The 19,062-nt window shown below is 42.9% G+C and overlaps 1 protein-coding gene across 4 annotated transcripts in view; it reads left to right on the top strand.

The window, feature by feature from the left end:
• Window positions 1–19,062, top strand: part of TRIM2 (tripartite motif containing 2) — a 93,794-nt gene that overhangs the window by 34,429 nt on the left and 40,303 nt on the right. Inside the window, exon 1 of one of the 4 annotated variants that reach the window (XM_066573631.1) lies at window positions 1,860–1,990. The exons of 2 other annotated variants lie outside the window; for them this stretch is intronic. The gene's annotated coding sequence lies outside the window, so the exon portion shown is untranslated. Of the gene's footprint in view, window positions 1–1,859; window positions 1,991–15,872; window positions 15,898–19,062 lie in introns of those variants that run through there. One more of the 4 variants, XM_066573634.1, reaches the window with a different exon arrangement.

The following is a 19,062-nucleotide window of genomic DNA, read 5'->3' as shown; positions in this document are numbered from 1 at the left end:
GTAGGAAAATCCGCACCAAAATATGCATTAATTTTTGTGTGGATTTTGCCTCGGATTCTCAGTCGACTTCATCCCTTCAATCGGAGGCATAGCTAAATGCTCAGGGGCCCAGATGCAACATTTCAGCTTCAGCCCCCTCCCTCCAACTTTCCTCTGCATCGATGGGTCTCTTACAAAGCCCATTAATGCAACGTTAGCAGCCAGGGACATTGCTAGAATCTTAAAAGATCAGGCAGAGGCTAAATGTAGGGGGCTCCAATGCAGGATCTGTAACATGGCTTCTCAACCATTCACGTGCTATTTGTAATACTAGTGCTTTCTTATATAATAGAGGAGTCTTCGGGCCCCTAAGGTACCAGGGCTAGCAACTACTACCTCTGCACCCCCTATAGATATGTGCCTGCCTTCAATTAAAAGGGTAAAATTTGCTGCGGATCCTGCCTGCATTACATACATATATTAGTCTCCCACTTTTTCTCTGGCGCTCCTTTGCCTACATGCATGGGAGAGCCACGGTGCCCGGAGCACAGGCAGCCTGCCACTGTTGGCGAGTAGAGCTGCTTCAGCCCGCTCTTCCCCTCCACAAGTTCCCAGCAGCAGGCGCACACATCCACATATGAGAAGCTTGTTTTATTGACATTGTTTGCTGGCTTCCTCTACTCCTCCTCTTCCACTTCTTCCCTGGTGTCCATCCCTTCCTCCATGTGCACAGCAGGACAAGACACTAAATGTCCTATTTTTGTGTCCATCATACACAGGTTCCAAGTGTTGTGAATTTTAGTGCAAATCTGCAACAAATTCTGTTATGTGTGAACACATCCTTAATGTTTCCTTTGTCAAAAGGGTCTGTCCCTACATGGTCTGATACAGTCATCACTGATTGGACAATATCAGACTGTGCAGGGACCCTCCCCCTCCCCAACTGGTAACACCCACTTGTCAGTTTATGAATAAACTTCTCGGAGGAATAATGGAGAAACAGCGCAACATAAACTTTTAAGGTAAGGTGCTCCGGAATTGTTATTTTACAGGGAGTACTAACATTTACTAAAACGGCCTCTTGGAAGAGGTGACAGGTCCTCTTTTAAAAGTCAGCCTCACGTGGGGTAATCCTCTTTATTAACATGTTTCGGCTGTAAACCAGCCTTTTTCACAGAAGGTGAGCCAAACAACCTTTTTTTTTTCTCTTTTTAAAAGGCTATTCCCATGCTAAACCTTTTGCGACATATCTACAAGATATGTCCGGTCCCAAAGTACCCAATGACCCTCCATTCACAGAATCCCATAGACTATAACAGATAAGGATTCTTTACTCTCCATTTATTTCTACGGAGACTGATGACCGTGGATTGGGGAATGGGGACACAAGCAGGTATTCTGCACACCCCGTGGATATGCCATACATGTTTGGGACTCCTTTGATACCTGCTAACTTTGTTTTCTAAGAAAACTTGCTAATTTCTTATCAGAAAAGAAATTGGGCAAACAGAGCTAACGTTTTGACAGATTATGGTATGGGTGAAAAATTTATATTGTAAGTTTTTGGTTTTTTTCCCCCTACAGACTGAGACGTGCATCCTTTCTGGTTTCCTTAGTTTTCTCAGTTACAGTCGACACATGTTTCCGCTTTAAAAAAAAAAAAAAAAAAGGCCTGCAATAATAATTTAGATTAGACAATCGTTCCTAGAAAACATGACTTAATTGCAGTTGTAACGAGCCAAGGGTAACTGCGTAGTTCATCTCTTTGCTCTTCCTTAAGAAACTGGCAGTGAAAATGTTAACTCAGGAAGGCAGGGTAGGAGGGAATTTGTCAGCTATTTTTAATATGCAAGCGTTTCATATTCGCTCAGCCTCCCATGTCACTGGAAGGAGTATGTGCTACATCACCGAGGACAGATCTAGACTGGGATAAACAGAGGCAGGAGTGTTGTCATCCCAGTCATTGTGTGTAAACAGCCCCGGCCTGGGGGGACAACTGCTGTGATCCCAGGTAAGTCTCAGCCTTTAGACAGGGAGGGATTGGAAACATAGTAACGATTGCTATATGAGGTCTACGGTAACCCTGTAAGGGCATGTTTTGTGGGTGCACTTAGGAATGCCTCTGATTTCCAAGTTGACTATAGTTTTGACATGCTTTTACACCCAGTATGTTGATAGTAAGTTTTGATGCTGGCAGCAGGGTGTGGTGCTGTACTATGAGGGCTGTTGATATGTTTCACATGTACACCAACCAAAGGTGACGCAGATAAGGGTATTGTAACGTTTCCTGCTACATTAAAGCGATCCATGCTGTGTAGGTGGTGATGCTGGAATAAGGATCAGGAAATGAGCCCAACTTCTGAAAGAACAGACGTGACAGTTATTAGTTAGCAGGCTTTGTACTAGTATCTCACTGGTTATATTTACTTGTACTATTATATTGTGCAGAAGTTTTTTGTCTGTTTTTAGGGTGATGTATTTTCAGTACTGAAACTTAAATTAGCCGTCTTGTGATTTTTTTTATTTTTTTTTTGTCCCCACATAATCTATTTAGCTAGCTGGCTTTTCGTGAGGTCTGTTTACATCTCTGCAGCACTTAAGTGTAGTACCGCTATGTGGCCACTGCAGCCAATTGCTGGTGCTCATGTGCCATATGAAAAAAACCATCAACACAACCAGTGATTGGCTGCAGTGATTGACATCATTGCTACATCAATGCAAACTGAGATTGGAGGAGCACAAGACTGTTTGCATTGGAGGATTTAAAAGATGTGTCTGCATGTTTATTTTACACCATGAGCAATTGGCAGAATGTATGTTTGTTTGTTTACATTTTCCAAAGCATAGTTTGTGATACACATGTAAATAAGGGTAAGACCTCCTGCACGCGGCAGAGTCGGATTCCGCGTGCCGAACCTTGCTGCAGAATCTGGCAGCAGCGGCATCCGCTCTTACCTGCTTTTTTCTGTCCTGCGGATGGACCCTAAATTTTTCTTCAGACTGGCTGCGGGTTGGATGGCTTCCATTGACTTCAATGGAAGCCATCTGTGCACAATCCGCAAAAAAATGGAGTATGCTACGATTTTTCCTCCGCTTGCGGAAACCGCAGTTGGTCTTTGCAAGTGTGCAGGAAGAATTAATTTCCCATAGCATGCTATGGGCGGTATTTGCTGCAGATTCGCGGTGCTGCAGATTACGCAGCACATACTCCCCCGTGAGCAGGAGGCCTAAGAGTGGTTTCACATCTGCACTTGTAGAGCAGGTAAGGGGAATCCCTGCAGCTGAATGGCTCAGTCTCTGGACGGAACCGAACAGCGCCGGACGGACCCCATCGACTATGATGCGGTCCGTCCGCTTTCCGCCCAACTAGATGGCTTTTGTATAGGAAAAAAAACCACTGCATGCAAAGCTTTATCTTTCGGTATTTTTAGCCGACACGGATGTGAAACCGCCCTTAGGCACAGTGTAATATACAATATTGTCATCCTAATAAAAAGAAATACAAAGGTGAAGGAGCATATAAACTAGCCTTTATACTGCTAAGGCCAAATCCACGCCAGTGAAATCTGCACATTATTTTGTTGTGAATTTGGTGTGGATTTACAGTGAAATAAATGAAAGCTGTGGTGAATTCGCCATAAATAGAGCATGCTTCGGATCTGCAAATCCGCAATGTGACTCGAATACGCAGTGGAATTTTTCTGCTGTCGGTGTATGTGATTTTACAAACCCTATTCACAAGGATTATACTGTACGTAGTTGCAGAATTTTGGTGTGGAACGCGGTTTCTGAAAGCAGCCTAGGAGTACGGTCACACGTAGCTGATGTGCTGCAGAGTTTTGTTGCAGATCTGCGGTAGATTACACCTCTTCAACTTGAATTCAATTGAAGGGTTGAAATCTGCACCCAAAATTGGTGACATGTAAATGCATCACTCCCCCCTCCTCACCAACATCTTGCTCCCACCCTATTCTGAATTTCACAAAAACCAGTAGGCATGTAATGTCAATGAAAATAATGCACTATTGAGACTTGTGGCCGTTCAGACGGCCATATATTTTTGCCATGTAATATCTGTGTATTCCACAGAATGCACTTGGATCCATAATGGCCTATGAGGCTAGTCATATGAATGTTCTTTAAAGGGGTTGTCCCGCGATGACAAGTTAAGTTAAACACTTCTGTATGGCCATATACATGCACTTTGTAATATACATCGTGCATTAAATATGTGCCATACAGAAGTTATATACTCAGCTTCCCTGCGCTGGCGTCCCCGTCTCCATGGTGCCGTCTAATTTCAGCGTCTAATCGCCCGATTAGACGCGCTTGCGCAGAAGGGTCTTCTCCCTTCTGGTCGGTCCGGGCACAAGCGGCGTTCTGGCCCCGCCCCCTTCTACGCGGCATCACGTAGCTCCGCCCCATCATGTGTGCCGATTCCAGCCAATCAGGAGGCTGGAATCGGCAATGGACCGCACAGAGCCCATGGTGCACCATGGGAGAAGACCCGTGGTGCATCGTGGGTGAAGATCCCGGCGGCCATCTTGGAGGAAAAGAAGGAAGAAGTTGCAGAGAGGGGATTCGGGTAAGTAAAACATTTTTTTTTAATTTCAACACATCCCTTGGGTTTGTCCTGCGCTGAACGGGGGGCCTATGCAAAAAAAAAACAAACCTGTTTCGGCGCGGGACAACCCCTTTAACACTGACCAATAGTCCATGTGAAAGAACTAGTGTCAGTCCTTTTCTTGTCCGTGCTGAGAATAGCACATACAGTGTGCAGGATTCACGAATATTGGACAGCAAATGAATGGGTGTTTCTTAAGCGCAGCTTGCATACGGCCATTTGAATATGGCATAAGATCAGGCTCACATGGGCGGATTGGAGGCCTGTAGTGGATTCTGGCTGTAAGCCTGGTGTTCGGCAATTAATTGTATTATGCATGACCAAAGAAGCTCGCAGGCAGTCATGCGTAGTAGTTATTTTTTTTGTTTGTTTACTTGTATTTCCTGCGCTGTCGCTTAGTGATGACATGGGTACCCGCAGAGCATATGCAATATGAATTGCATATGGGCTGCGGGTCGGACGATTTCTATTGATATCAATGGAGGCCATTAGCTTGGGTTACACAGCAAAATGAAACATGCTGCGGTTTTTATTTTATTTTATTTTCTTCCATTCGCGGAATCCGCAATTTGTATCCATGAGTGTGAACGAAAAAGCGAAAATGCATAACTTCCAATGCCCACATTTTACTATGGATCTCCTGCGCGGATGGCAATCGCGGAATCAGCAATACAAATCCGTCTGAGTGAGCCCGGCCTAAGGAATAGTATCTTGCAGGTTCAGCTAACCACTTGTTATGTTGCTTCTTAGTGTATTTTTAAGGGCCTTGGGTGCCTTTCAGGACAGTACTTGGGTACCAAGTCGTACATCTAAAAGAGATTAGTAACTGCATAATCTCAGCTCTATCAAGATGATGGCTAATAATAGAGATGAGCGAGCACGCCCGTTTAAGGCTGATGCTCGCTCAAGCATCGGTCTTTTCTTCTCCGAGCACTATGCAGGGGGGCGAGATATCTCTCTCTCCCCCTCCCCCCCCCCTCTCCCATCGTGGGGGTCGCGTTTATTTTACTGGGGCCACTGTGGGGGTCGCTCTAACTATCGGGGCCACCAACATAGGGGGGCACTATTACTACACGCGGAGGATTTGCTGTGGAATTTACAGTAGCTGTAGCTCCAATTTTGACAATCTCAACCAGTTTGGATATTGACATGTGGTGCGGAATTTAATTCCGTGGCTTTTTAACTTTTAATATAATGTATGTCAATTGCCCATCCAGTGCTCCAGCGTTCCTCCTGTTTTTTTTTTTTTTTGTTTTTTTTAATGGCCCTGTCCTTTTTATAAGGACTGAGGTAAAAATCATATGTTGTAATAAGCCACACCCCTAACCTCTCCCTTGACCACACCCCCTGTCCCGCTTTGGGGCTCCACAAGAAACGTTTGCTTCAAAAAGGGCTCCATGGCTGAAAAGTTTGGGAACCACTGGTTTAATATAACGAATAAAAAACAGACACTAATTGTATATGGTTCTAAGGGTATACTCACATGAAGCAGGTTTGTTACAGAAATGTCTGCAACTATAAATCCATTCTATACAGTACATCTGAATGGGATTGTTTCTGTGCTAATTGCATGGACTTCTACAAACCTCATCCAGGTGATTGTGGCAGTTGGATCTGCAATGTTTGAATATACCCTTAAGGCAATGTTAAAACTGTTCAAGAGGATAAAAAGGAGCAAATTCCTTTCAAAAGTGCAAACCAAATATTATAAATGCCTAATCTACCCACTCCCATGCGACTCTGTGTTAGCGCCGAGCAGCAGGTAAAAAGGAACCCTGCTCAAACACAGAAAGAGAGACCCCTTCCCGCTCTCTGACACTCACATTTATAAATTCACTTCTACCACATGACACTGTAAGATAGATACATTCAGCATGCAGCAGAGCTGACAGACAAGATTTTAAGGGGGCTAACCCTTCAGACGTCGCAGCTGTGCAACACACATACAGAAAATAAGTATGACAAATTTGCACAGTGCATCCACATAAGACAGACATGTATGACAATATGGAGGGGTGCAGAATGATGTTCTGGGACTAGAGATGAGTGAATATACTCGTTTCGAGTAATTACTCGATCGAGCACCGCGATTTTCGAGTACTTCCCTACTCAGGTGAAAAGATTCGGGGGGCGGGGGGAGGCGTGGCGGAGGGTAGCAGGGGGGAGCTCTCTCTCTCCTTCTCCCCCCCCCCCCCCCCCCACTCCCCACAGCAACCCCCCACTCACCCACGGCGCCCCCCCCCCCCCCCGAATCTTTTCACCCAAGTACGGAAGTACTCGAAAATCGCGGCGCTCGGGTGAAAAAGGGGCGTGTCTGAGTAGGTTCGCTCATCTCTATCTGGGACACTACATAGGGACATAAGGGAAGCTGTGTTACTATTTAGCGGCATAGGGGACTCTACAACTATATAGGAACATGTGAAGGGGGTTATCAGATTTAAATTTAAATAGCTGTAGAATATGTTGGCGCTATAAATAAATAAAGATGACTATTATTATTATGAACCGGTCACCAGTAGTTAGCAATGAAAGCGAATAGCAGAGCAACAATTATGAATTATATGTCTTTCCTACACTGCTTATGTAATTGCTGTGGATCAAGGCATATCTGAATAAAAGAGTTGACCTTCTGTCTACCATCACTATCTCTTGGGGTAAGACAGTAAAGAGCCTTTTTCTATATTGATGTCCAATTCACTTTTCCTCCACTCATAAAGAGTGACGTGGGACAAAAAAAAAATAGGAATGAGGAGGGTGTAAGTCTTACAACAATTTATTTGGGGCCAGGAAGGCGAGGCAAGGGGTCGGCATGTAGGAAGAGAGTAGGCCTGTAGGTGACAAGTGGAATAGAGACCCAGGTAAGGTAAAAAGCAGTGCCAAAGGAGGGGAACTTTTTTACATTCGGCTTCCTTTTTCCACCCATTTTTACCCGTTTTATCTTTGCCTTGTTATGCACAATCTGCATGATCACTTGTATACTGCTGTAATCCTATAAACCTTTAGCATTTATTTTGAGTAGGTAATGTACAGCAGAATCATGGAACTGTCCAGGGACAATGCAAAATCAAGGTGTCCCATAGGCGTAACAGCCCTACTTGAGCGATAATGCTATTGCCTGCAGGGGGCAAACAAAATTTCGGGGAGGCCCTCTTCTAGCTGACGTTGAGTGGCAATGGGACAAAGTTAAGCCAGCAACAGACTGGTAATGCAATAACAGGCTGATGTTAAGGCAGTAAACGCACTGGTGATGCGACATTTGATGGGCTGATGGCAAAGCCGGTGGCAAGCCGTCGATGCGGCAGACAACTACTGTTGGTATTAGGACAGCTGCTTAGCTGGTGATAAAGCGTGCATCTTGTAGTATGCACAGGAGTCAGGGAGCAGGCATGGCCCAACTCGCCTTGGAACTAGGACACGGGCTCCGGGTGGTTGTTTGTTTTGAATGTGATGAAAGTGCTGAGGTTGGTGTTGGGCTCTCGATGTATTGCTGGTAAATAAAAATGTGATGGGTGCAACAAACTGTGGAAGTTTTTGTTAATTCCTCATCAACTTCTCTATCGGATACATAGGTCACATGCACCCTTTACCGTGTTGGACACTGCCCATCACAGACTTATCCCCTTAGTAGCATGCGACACATAGGATGGCATTCCCAACCACCATTTTCCATTTATTCAGGTGTCTCCACATCTCTGGACCACCCTGTATAGTGTGAATAATGAAACCATGTAGCATTACCCAGATGGATATAAAATTCCTAAAATGATTCTGAGTCCATCGCCATGAATATTTATTGCTGCATGCTGACCTCACTAAAGTTACCCAAGTATACATATAAAGGCTGACCTGCAACCATATTAGTTTGAACAGTTTACTAGCAGCTCATTTACCTGGAGATGGGAACTGTCCAGCACTGGATACATATATTGGTCCTTGGATTGCATACCCATCTCTCCACACTACAGTCTGACTGCTTGTAAGAGCTATGGTTGTGCAGTATATTGCAGTATATTGTATGGATAAATGATTATAGTATTATGCAGATTACTAAACATTTGTTCATTCATGTAATGGCCGTAATGATATTCATGTCCTGCAGATCTCATCTGTGCTACTAACCTGCTTAACCATATGAATGGTTGTTTCATCCATTATTTGCTTGTCAGTTTTATGGCCAATTACCTTTTATAGCGCATTGTTTTTACTGCGCTACTTAACCCTTTTTATATTTAAAACTTGAACTGCAAAAAAAAAAAAATTGCCAAATTTGCCATTAGAAAACTCAGCATAAATTAGTAGACCACTATTGTTCTCTAAGCAAATTCAGCCAATAATCTTATGTTTAATCTGTTTATTATTTTTTCAAATAAAGCAGTACAGTTAGAAACCCATATTGACCTGCTTACTGAGTATTACATTAGAATGCGCTCTACTGTATATTTTGGACTAAATAAATCTATGCCAGATAAGGTAAGAGTAAAGACTTTCTAAGTCCAGTATAGTCTGTTTCAACGGGTTCTTTCAGAAAATGGACGCATTTATATAAGTGGATTTGCGGCTTTTGTTGAATCCTCTAGTAACGAAGTGTCTGTGAACAAACCCTTAAAATAAAATGACAGCCCATAAAGTGGAACCTCATCATACGAACTTTTACACCCTAATACCTGGTGGAACAGCAGGAGCAACGAACATAACATTGCTATAATAAAGAATAAGTAAAAATAGAAGTATAAAGCATTTTTAAAAAGTTAAACAGTATAGTAAAAAAGGCAAGAAAGTTACTAAATAATTCATCCAATAATCTTAGTCATGTAGAATCCATAAATGTGTCTCTAAGCCTTAAATTATCTTATATTGTAGTAGATATGTGGCAAATTATGCATGATGGTGACACACAGAAGGTAATGGCACTAGATGCACTTCCTTTGTAATGTACACCTATCTCTTCCGGTGTGCCTTACGCACCCACTGGCGCTTTCTATTTCACCAGCATATACAGTATAATACTTTTAACACCTTACACTATGCATTAAGGACAATACAAGAATGTATGGGGGCTGATATGATAAGGATCTGCTGCTCCAGAGGGCCCTTGGCCAGTCCTGAATTATGAAGTAATTTACTCTCTGAGTACCAATATCAGAGTTCTCTCTTTTAGCTATCTCTGTGCCTGATCAAGAACAAGTCAAGATACATTCGAAGAGCTTCTACTAATTTTTCTGTGTAGTCAGCACTGTAAAGGACGTTTTCTAGAACCTAGCCATAGTTTCTTAAAGGGACACCTTATTATGTGCTGATATTCTTTTTTGTACTTCTAGAAAGAAAAGCAAATTGGTGTAATAAATGTTGCAAGAACAATGTCCATAAATAATTAAGCACTTCACAGTGTGACTTCCTAAGAGTCTCTTTAATGCTTGGAGACCATCCAGGATTTATTCTTCTTGTTTGCTGCCAATTTAAAAAGTGACCTATTTAGACTGCGTGAATTTTCACATCTCTTGGAACATTTTGTTTCTGAGGATCACAGAAGTGTCTCCGTACACTGAATGAACTGTGTTTCTTAAACTGGGGGGGATAAATTTCATCACTTGTGTGACACCTTATAACTTTTATCATTACAAAGCAATACATGAGGAGTTCTGTCACTTTGTAAAAGCACAAGCAGAATAGTCTGCAGGGACTATTTTTAACAGTAAGGGTATGTGATACATTAAAAAATATGCACCAAGTGGTGAGGATCTTGCTGGAGATTTTACCACCTAATTTTCAGGGGTGAAATCCACTGTGAAAATCTTCAGCTTAAATTGATAAAGCTGTGGACTGAGATTAGCATGTGTGAGCTGTTGTAGGAATAAATCATATTCCAGAAGATTTCACTGGTTTGCTCCAGATTGGTTATAATGAGAAGCTTCATGCATGAATATATGTATTTGAACCCAGGGGTATTCCCCTTGAGCCCCCATACCCTTCTGGTTTATTGTAAGGAAATACAATACAGATATACTAAATATGACGCACCAATTACATGCTTACCCCTCCCAACATCATAACAACTCATGATTGGCCTAGTATGTAACGACACTGCTGATTAACATATGTTTACGCCCCAGGTGTATGTTGCTATGTGAACACGTAATTTCTAGGAAACACAACTAGAATAGACTATCAATATCTCTGCCTGGACTAAGGAATCCAAGACATAGATAAGAAGTAGCCCCCCTTTTATGAGCGGCGGGCATCACAGGTGTTTCTCATGAGAAGCACATCTCAGGACCTTGTAGAACTTGTGTAGGAGTGTATTTCAGGATACCAGCATAAGAATGAACCAGTTAACCATTTCACTGCTAGCTATTTTCTATGAAGGTGGATATATGAATATATACATACATATATTTGCATAGGCTGCTTTAAGAAACACATTTATATTCTTATTACTACAACAGAGCATAGCAGCAGCAGCACGCAGCCGCCGCCTGAAGCCGTCGATGGATGCTCCGTGTAGCCCCACCCCCTCCCGATCCAGCAGAGAGGAATGGCCACACTTAAAAAAAAAAAAAAAAAAAGTTGGGTGAAATCATTCACTTTTATTGCAAATACAAAATTGCAGATAGGATACAAAATGTTTAATATCTAAATGTTCTAGCTTGATGGAACATACCTTAAATTATTTTGATTAAAGTGGATCTGTCACCAGGTTTGTGGTTACTTATTTGGAGGGCATCATTAACTCTTGAGAAAACATGATTTGGCACTTTAATCACTTGTTTTCTGTAATTTGAAAAAAAAGATCACTATTTATCATGCCAAGTGGGTCAAGCCCTGTGTCCTCATATTCACGAGTGGTGCGCTCCATCTCTGCAGATGATTGGCAGCTGTCTGTCAGCGGCAGGAGGGTAGGAAAGCTGGCAGCTCATGAGTATGGAGGACTCCAGGGAGCCCGTGCACACATTAGGAGGACTCCAGCTACTAAACCTTGTGACAGATCTACTTTAGCAGCATATGGTTTCTGGATGAAGTAGAAGAAAAAAAAACATAGAATCATTCAATTTTGAGGAAAAATTTATGGAATGGAATTGTAATTTGCATTACTAAAACAAATACCAGTACAAGTCTAAAAATATGAATTGGCCTGCAGTTAGAAGGGAGTGCTTACTGGGCTGTTGGCCCCAACAAGAGAGTTGTCAAATGAAATGACGGAAAGAATCACAGCACCCCTTTAGGATGCCCGTACACACTGCGGTTGATCCATTGTAACAGCATGCAGATCTCCACTAATTGCCGGGTAGCACCAGGACTTCAATAATAATCAATGATAGGTTTGTAATGGGTCTCCCATTTATCTGTACCCCAGGTACTGTAAATTGTAGCTTCCCGCACTATACTGTATTGCTGAGAAGTCAACCACGGACAAATTTAAACATGTTCGTATATACAGTTGTAGAGTATAAGTTTAGAACTGCCTCAAAAAGTAAAACCTAGGCAAAACCCCCTTCACTTACCCACCTATATGCCAAACCTTCACTTTCCCACCCATATGCCATATAGTCTAATCTCTTCTGTAACCCAAGAAATATTAGCTCATCTGTGATTCCTCTTAAAGTATTGCTTTGGCACCTAGCACACATTACTATTGTGGATGTCTGATTATAGTTGATGGATTAATTCTGCTTGATATCTTGACTCTATCAATTTAATTAATAGGACTGACTGTAAGTGGATAAGTCATGAATAAATCATGTAACAAACTCTGCGATTTAGGCTTTACTTATACAAGTATAAATTATTGTGCTGAAATTATTCTCTACAGATTGCAAGTTTTTGCATTATTTACTTGGTTGATTATACTGTATAATATTAGAAGTGTATGTGAGCGATTTTATGTTTTCTTTAGCAGCAGAACATGGGTACCAATGTGTATTGGTAAGTTTACATGTGGCATTTGTTGCAGAAATTTCTGTTAGCGTCCCAATTCAGTTTCAGCAATTAATTCTGCCACCTGCAAATACGCTCTTTGTAAAACAATAAAAATAAAATCAAGCACCTAGAAGGAGTTGTCGTTTTGGGATGCAGTTACATCTCCGGCAGATATGCAGGTGATTAGAGTTGTGGCGTGATTAGATGAACAGTCTTGCCACCTGAGGCCCTAAAAGTGGTTCTACCCTTAACCAATGAAAAAGCTCTCAGAGGCTACTTGTGTGTAGTAGACCTTCTTTTTCCCCTTGTGTAGAATTTGTTGACCATTATACATACTGCTACGACACAATCCAAGAGATTTCATCCAGTTAGCAGAGTTTGAGAGGGGCACATTATTGGAACACCAGAAGCTGGATGATTGTATGAACAAATTGCCACCACCTGGGCTGTACTGACCAGACTGTTAGGAGGTGTTGGGACCAGTATATGTGTGGGGCACTCTCACAAGGCCACTGAGCTCCAGATGCCCTCGGCAGACCACCATTAGAGACGATCATCTGTCCGAACAGCACGACATGTGGTACTGTTATAGGTCCCAATGTCTGTTGGCACCATTTGGCTGAAGGACATTTGGTACCACAGCGCCCATTACATGTCCTGCCTTTGTCACCAACCCACTGTCGCCTCCGATTGCAGTAGTGTTGTGAACAATGAAACTGGACTGCTACAGAGAGGAACCAGGTTGTCTACAATGATGAATCTAGGTTTAGTTTGGGCACTGCTGACTGCCATGTTTGTGTCTGGAGACCTAGGGGTGAATGCCTTAATCCTGCCATTTGTTGTGGAGTGGCACACTGCCCCCACTACTTGTGTTATGGTCTAGAGCAGGGGTCCCCAACTCCAGTCCTCGGGGACCACCAACAGGTCATGTTTTCAGGATATCCTATGGTAAGAACACCTGTGGCAATGTCTGAGGCACTGACAATAATTACATCACCTGCGAAACACTGAGGAAATCCTGAAAACCTGACCTGTTGGTGGTCCCCGAGGACTGGAGTTGGGGAACACTGGTCTAGAGCCTCCCTTCAAGTGTTTAGCTTTCCCCAGTAAACGATCCTTTTGCTGATAATCTCTTATATCAACATTTCAATCACACATAGAAAGTTTAATTTGATTCTGACAACTCCTTCTAGTGGAGTGATTTTTTTTTTTTTAAATGAGTGCATATTGAGGTTTCTTTTTACATCATGATTATGGTCATATAGTTAAGGCATATATCTTGTTTGTTGCATCTGACACCCCAACCTAAGCTAAGTGCAACCCAGAATAGTATTCAACCCTATGACATAAGATGCATATGTCTGCCATTCACCTTTTATTTTATTACACATGTATGAATACGCACTTCATTTTGTATGAGCAAGACCTAATCGCCCACAAGAGAGGATAAGGGTGCACACACAGTCTGGCGACACACGGCAATACCACACCCACCTATGGCCACCAACGGCTGCACAACTTTTTTGGTGCAAACTCTTTCAGCCTTCGGCCATCATTGGTGGACGGCGTTTGGCTGCATGTGGCCAACTACACCATGCAGCCTTAGCTTTTAGGGTTAGCGGATATAAAAATCTTATGACAGCTGTCTGTCGGTTTTAGGCCTCATGCACATGCAGTTTTACAGGTCACCACTAATCATCAGATTTTATATGGAGACACACACAGTTTCCTTGAGAATTCACGTAAAAGAGAAAGCTGACATGTTTTCACTTCTATAAGCATTGTTTTTAGTGTATGGTGCACGGTCTCTTATGTATATATGAATTTATTCTGCAAATAGTTTCTCAAAGCATTTTTCTTGCTCTAAGGGCTCATGCCCACGACCGTGTTTTCACTGCGTATTTCGTGTGCATTGCATGGCTGCGTGATACGCGGCGAATGGAGTCAATGAAAGTCAATGGACTTTCATTGATCCATGCACAACGACGTGCGGACACTGCGTATTAATTATGCATGAGAAATAGATTGCAGCATACTCCATTTATCTAAGTACCACGCAGGGTGAGCCCTATACATTCATATAGGCAGCGTATGAAGCGTTGTCCATACGCAATACATTGCATACGGGTGACGTTTTCATACGCATCCCCGCTCTGAAACAGAGTGAGGATCTCTTACAGACGGCCTGCCTGCCTCCATCCAAAATAAACAGGCTGCCAATCCTTGATAAACGACTGCCTGTTTCCTTAGGCCAGTAGTCGCTTGGTTTTTAGGTGATCTAAAAATTAAGCGGCTCCGACAAGTGATCTATTCTCATCACTTACAGTGTCAGGTCCCTAGTTTACACGGGATGACAGTCGCTCCGTAATCACTCTCTTCAACTATGACTTGGGCAACTATCGGCCCGTGTAAAAGTAGGCCGATCTTCAGTGTATTACAACAGTAACAAAGCTGTTCACGTTGCTGAAAACGCTGTGCAGAAGCTGCATGGGGTGTCGATGCAAAATCTGCAGCATGGTAATTTGTTACAAAATGTAATTGCAGATTTCACCCTTTTTCAATTAGCGGGGTGTAATATATACGGATTCTGCCAAGAATTTGGCACAGATTGCTTTCGCTGCATATATGAACATACCCCGACCATGAATTATTTTTTTTTATGGTTACTCTGCTAATTTGCAACATTGGTGTGCCCATAATAAAAATGGTTACTGGTTTCAAGACGGATATTTGTGTGTAAATTACTGCTGTATGATTTTAGTCTTTACTGTCTTTCTTTGTGTGGCCTCCGGTTCCTTTAGGTGAACTTGTGTGGTTATTGTTCCTTGACTCAGCTCCTTCTGTTAATCCTGTAATAGCCCCCTCCTCTCTCGCTAGCCCACTCATCTCTCACTCAGCTGATTGATGCTGGTAGGGTGGGAAACAACAACGAATCTCCTCGCTGATCACTGCTGCATCCCTATCCCACAATGCTTTGCATAGGCTGCTGCAGTCTTTCAGTACCAGCTTACGAAGGTAAAAGATGAGCTGAATCAAGACCGATGAATCCTATCGGTGATTCCAATGTAATCGATGCCCCAGAACTCATTTTTTTCCTCCTCGCCTGATGACGACACATCTGCTGTCTGTCTTCTAGCTGCTTCGTTTTCCTTATACGTCACTTCTGTACCGGGAATACAGCCTCTCTCGTTAATGCAGCCTCCTCTATGGAAATGGCTTTGATACTCTGATTCGCTTTCCCTGCCTCTCCCATCTCTGCGTCTGGGAATCTCTGGTAGAAACAATAGTTATGCTGAATCCACTGGGATTTTTTCTACCTTCCATCTACGACGGGATTGCTGCACTGGCTGGCTGCTGAATCTGGTTGTCTACGACGATGGGTAGGTGATTATGGTTTGGGTGACATTGCAATTTTTCAAGATAAAGGGTTTTTTTGTAAGTGCACCTGCCTGTCTGGTCTAATACAGCTGCGTGTAGATGGGAGGGGATGATGGAAAAGCCTTGCGCAGAGGATATGAAGTAGTGTAGAAATGGGTGGAGGTATTAAATATATTAATATATAGTATGATCATTTTCTATATGGTGTTTTTTATTATTATAAGCTGCACACAAAAAGCGGCATTCACCAGGGAATGCCACCCCTCCCTCTTTTAATTGCCTGTCTTGAATCAGGAGGCACAGGGGATTGTTGGAAGCCTCCCTATTCACAATAGCTTGTTACATGAATGGAGATAGCGGCCCCCTGACCTTGGTTTGCCGGACTCAGTGATGTGCCTGGGTGGGAAGCAGCTGGCATAGCAAAATTTACAAGCTCTTGGCAGCTCCCCTGCATTCCCTGGGAAGCCAGTGGAATGTCTTTGGGTACACGTTATGTTTGCATTACATAATATTTTTTTTTATTGATGTTGCATTAATGATGATTAATAGGATTTGTAAGGTAACAGTAGTTTGAAATTTTAGTGTTTTACATACTGCTCTATATGTGTGGTCTTTAACTCTTTAATCTCCAGGGGTGTTTGGGGCCCTCCAGAGCAAATTTTCACCTTTTTGAAATGCAAAAAAAAAACTGCAGCCGATAATCCACATAAAAAAATGTGGATTTGGTATGGAAATGCTGCGGATTTCTCACCTCATTTGAAAAGGTAAATTGCGCTGTGAAAATCTCCAGCACAAATTGATTGCTGCAGATTTATTGTATGGTCATATGTTGCAGAAATGCTGCAGGTTTTTCACAGCAGAATTGCCTAGGGAAAATCAGCAACTTTTACACTACAAGAATGTGCGTGGGACTTCAAGAAATCCCATACACATACCACAGAAAAACTCTGGACACTTGACTTATGCTATGGGTTAGCTGTAGCATGTCAATTAATGTTGTAGATTTTTCACAGTGGATTTCACCCCCTAAATGAAGGAGGTAAAATCCTCTGAAAATCCCCACTAAATTCCACAGTAAAATCCACACCATTTAGTTCAGATTTTGCTACTGTGGACTTCTACAGCGGAACTGAAACATATACATACGCCCTAAAAATCCATAATGCCAATTTATGTTTTGGATATTTTTTACATTGTGTGCACGAGGTTTCTTGAAACGTCATCCACATGGCTGGTTCTGTAAAATGCTGCAAATTTTCTGTAGCATTTCTACGATAGATGAACCTGTCTTAAGGGTACAGCCGCACAGGGTGTGGTTTTCCTTAGGCTGCCTGTCCACAGGCGCTTTTGCATTGCGTTCCCCGCAGGGAACGGAGTAGATGCTTTCCATAGCTTTGCTATAGAAAGTGCAGGCCCCCTGTCCATGAGCGGAGAATCCACGGCTCACCACGGAGATCCGTTCTCCTGCTCCCAGGCAGCGGAGATCCGCCACAGAATTTCACAACGCCCGTGGACAGGCAGCCTTAGCATAAATTTTCCGCACGCAAATCCATTGCAGAAAATTTGCAGCATATACACCTCGCATGGCCTTGGCATTAAGGTGATTTTTTTTTTTCTTATTTAGTCTACCACAAAATATTAAATTTTTTTTATTGCAGAACACATAGGGCTTTAAAATTGGCTTGGATATCAATTAATTGTGTAGGAAATCTTTTAGTCTTGTATTATGTAATTACCGCCCATTAGATCAGTTACAAGTGATCTGCATACACAGATATGCAGGGAAGACATTGCATACTTCCAATCTGTTTTTGCATAAGGAATACCTGTGACATCATTAGTGATCTCAAGAGGTTCCCCAGCAATCCCCTGAATGCAGAAGCAGCACTTCTGTGCAGGGAACATGGTGCACAATATAAAAACTGTTCTATGGGCTTTTCGTGACGAGGAACTGATTATCGGGTTGTCAATGTGACAGCTTAATCGTGCAGAAGCTAATGTGTGCAGAAGCGTGCAGTGCCATCAAACATAGCACGTGAATTAATGGGCATAGCTTTACAGGTCATAAGGCCGGGCTCACATGAGTGTATGCAAGTATAATGCAGCGTTTTCCCGCTGTGTGAGCCGCCGTCTAACTGCATATGGCAGCAATTTTGGACTGCGCATGGCAGTGTATCTCACGCATGCTGTCATGTGCAGTCTTCCTGTTTTTTTTGTTTAAATTTCCTGCTCTGTCGCTTAGCGATGGGGCGTATAAACGGCGCGCATATGCAATATGTTATAGAGAACAATAGGACTCTATTGCGCATAATATGCGGTAGAATAGAACCTGCTGCAATCTTATTTACGTGCATTTTATACTCAATGTGCGAGTAGATCAATGAAAATAAATGTACTTTCATTGACTCCATTCACCATGTATTATACGCGTGTAATATGCCATTATATTATGCTCGTGTGAGCCTTCCCTAAGGCTATCCGAATGTGCATGGGGCATCTGATGTACCTCCCTACGCCTCCATTTTCATACAATAACTGGTGCCATGCTCTGCTAGATGCTGTATATATGGAATTGTAGGGATTCACACAAAGTCCATATACTTTCATAGCACAGCACCTTACATAGTACAATTTTGATGTATTGCCTGGATCCTCAAAGAGAAAAAAATGTAAAGCTATGTGTGCATATAGTGCATTTGTTGGGATGGTTGCACATCTGCGCCCAGGGTTCCTCTTTGCTACTGCATTTGGGGAGTGAGAAAGGGGAATCCCTGTGCCTGAACAACTCTGTCTCAGAACGGAACAGGACAGCGCCGAACTGACCCCATTGACTATAATGGGGTCTGTCCACTTTCCGCCCAGCTGCCAGTCTTTTCAGTGATTGTTTTTCTTTCATTATTTTGAGCTGGATCTGCAACGGAACTTCCGACTGGACAGATAGGCTCACCGCAGAGAATCACGGCAATTCGCAGCATGCTGCGAATTACTGGCTACAAGCGGAGAATCGCAATGATACTCCACTCGTGGATAGGGGGGGCTGCGCTTTCCATAGCAGCGCTATGGAAAGCGCTTACTGCATTCCCCACGGCCGGATAATCGACACAGGAAACGCAGTGAAAATTCACCCGTGGACAGGAGCACTTGCTCACAGTGGAAAAACACTGTGG

Source organism: Eleutherodactylus coqui, chromosome 7 (assembly GCF_035609145.1).
Source record: "Eleutherodactylus coqui strain aEleCoq1 chromosome 7, aEleCoq1.hap1, whole genome shotgun sequence".
Classification (NCBI taxonomy): domain Eukaryota; kingdom Metazoa; phylum Chordata; class Amphibia; order Anura; family Eleutherodactylidae; genus Eleutherodactylus; species Eleutherodactylus coqui.
This window is presented reverse-complemented; position numbering and strand designations above follow the sequence as displayed.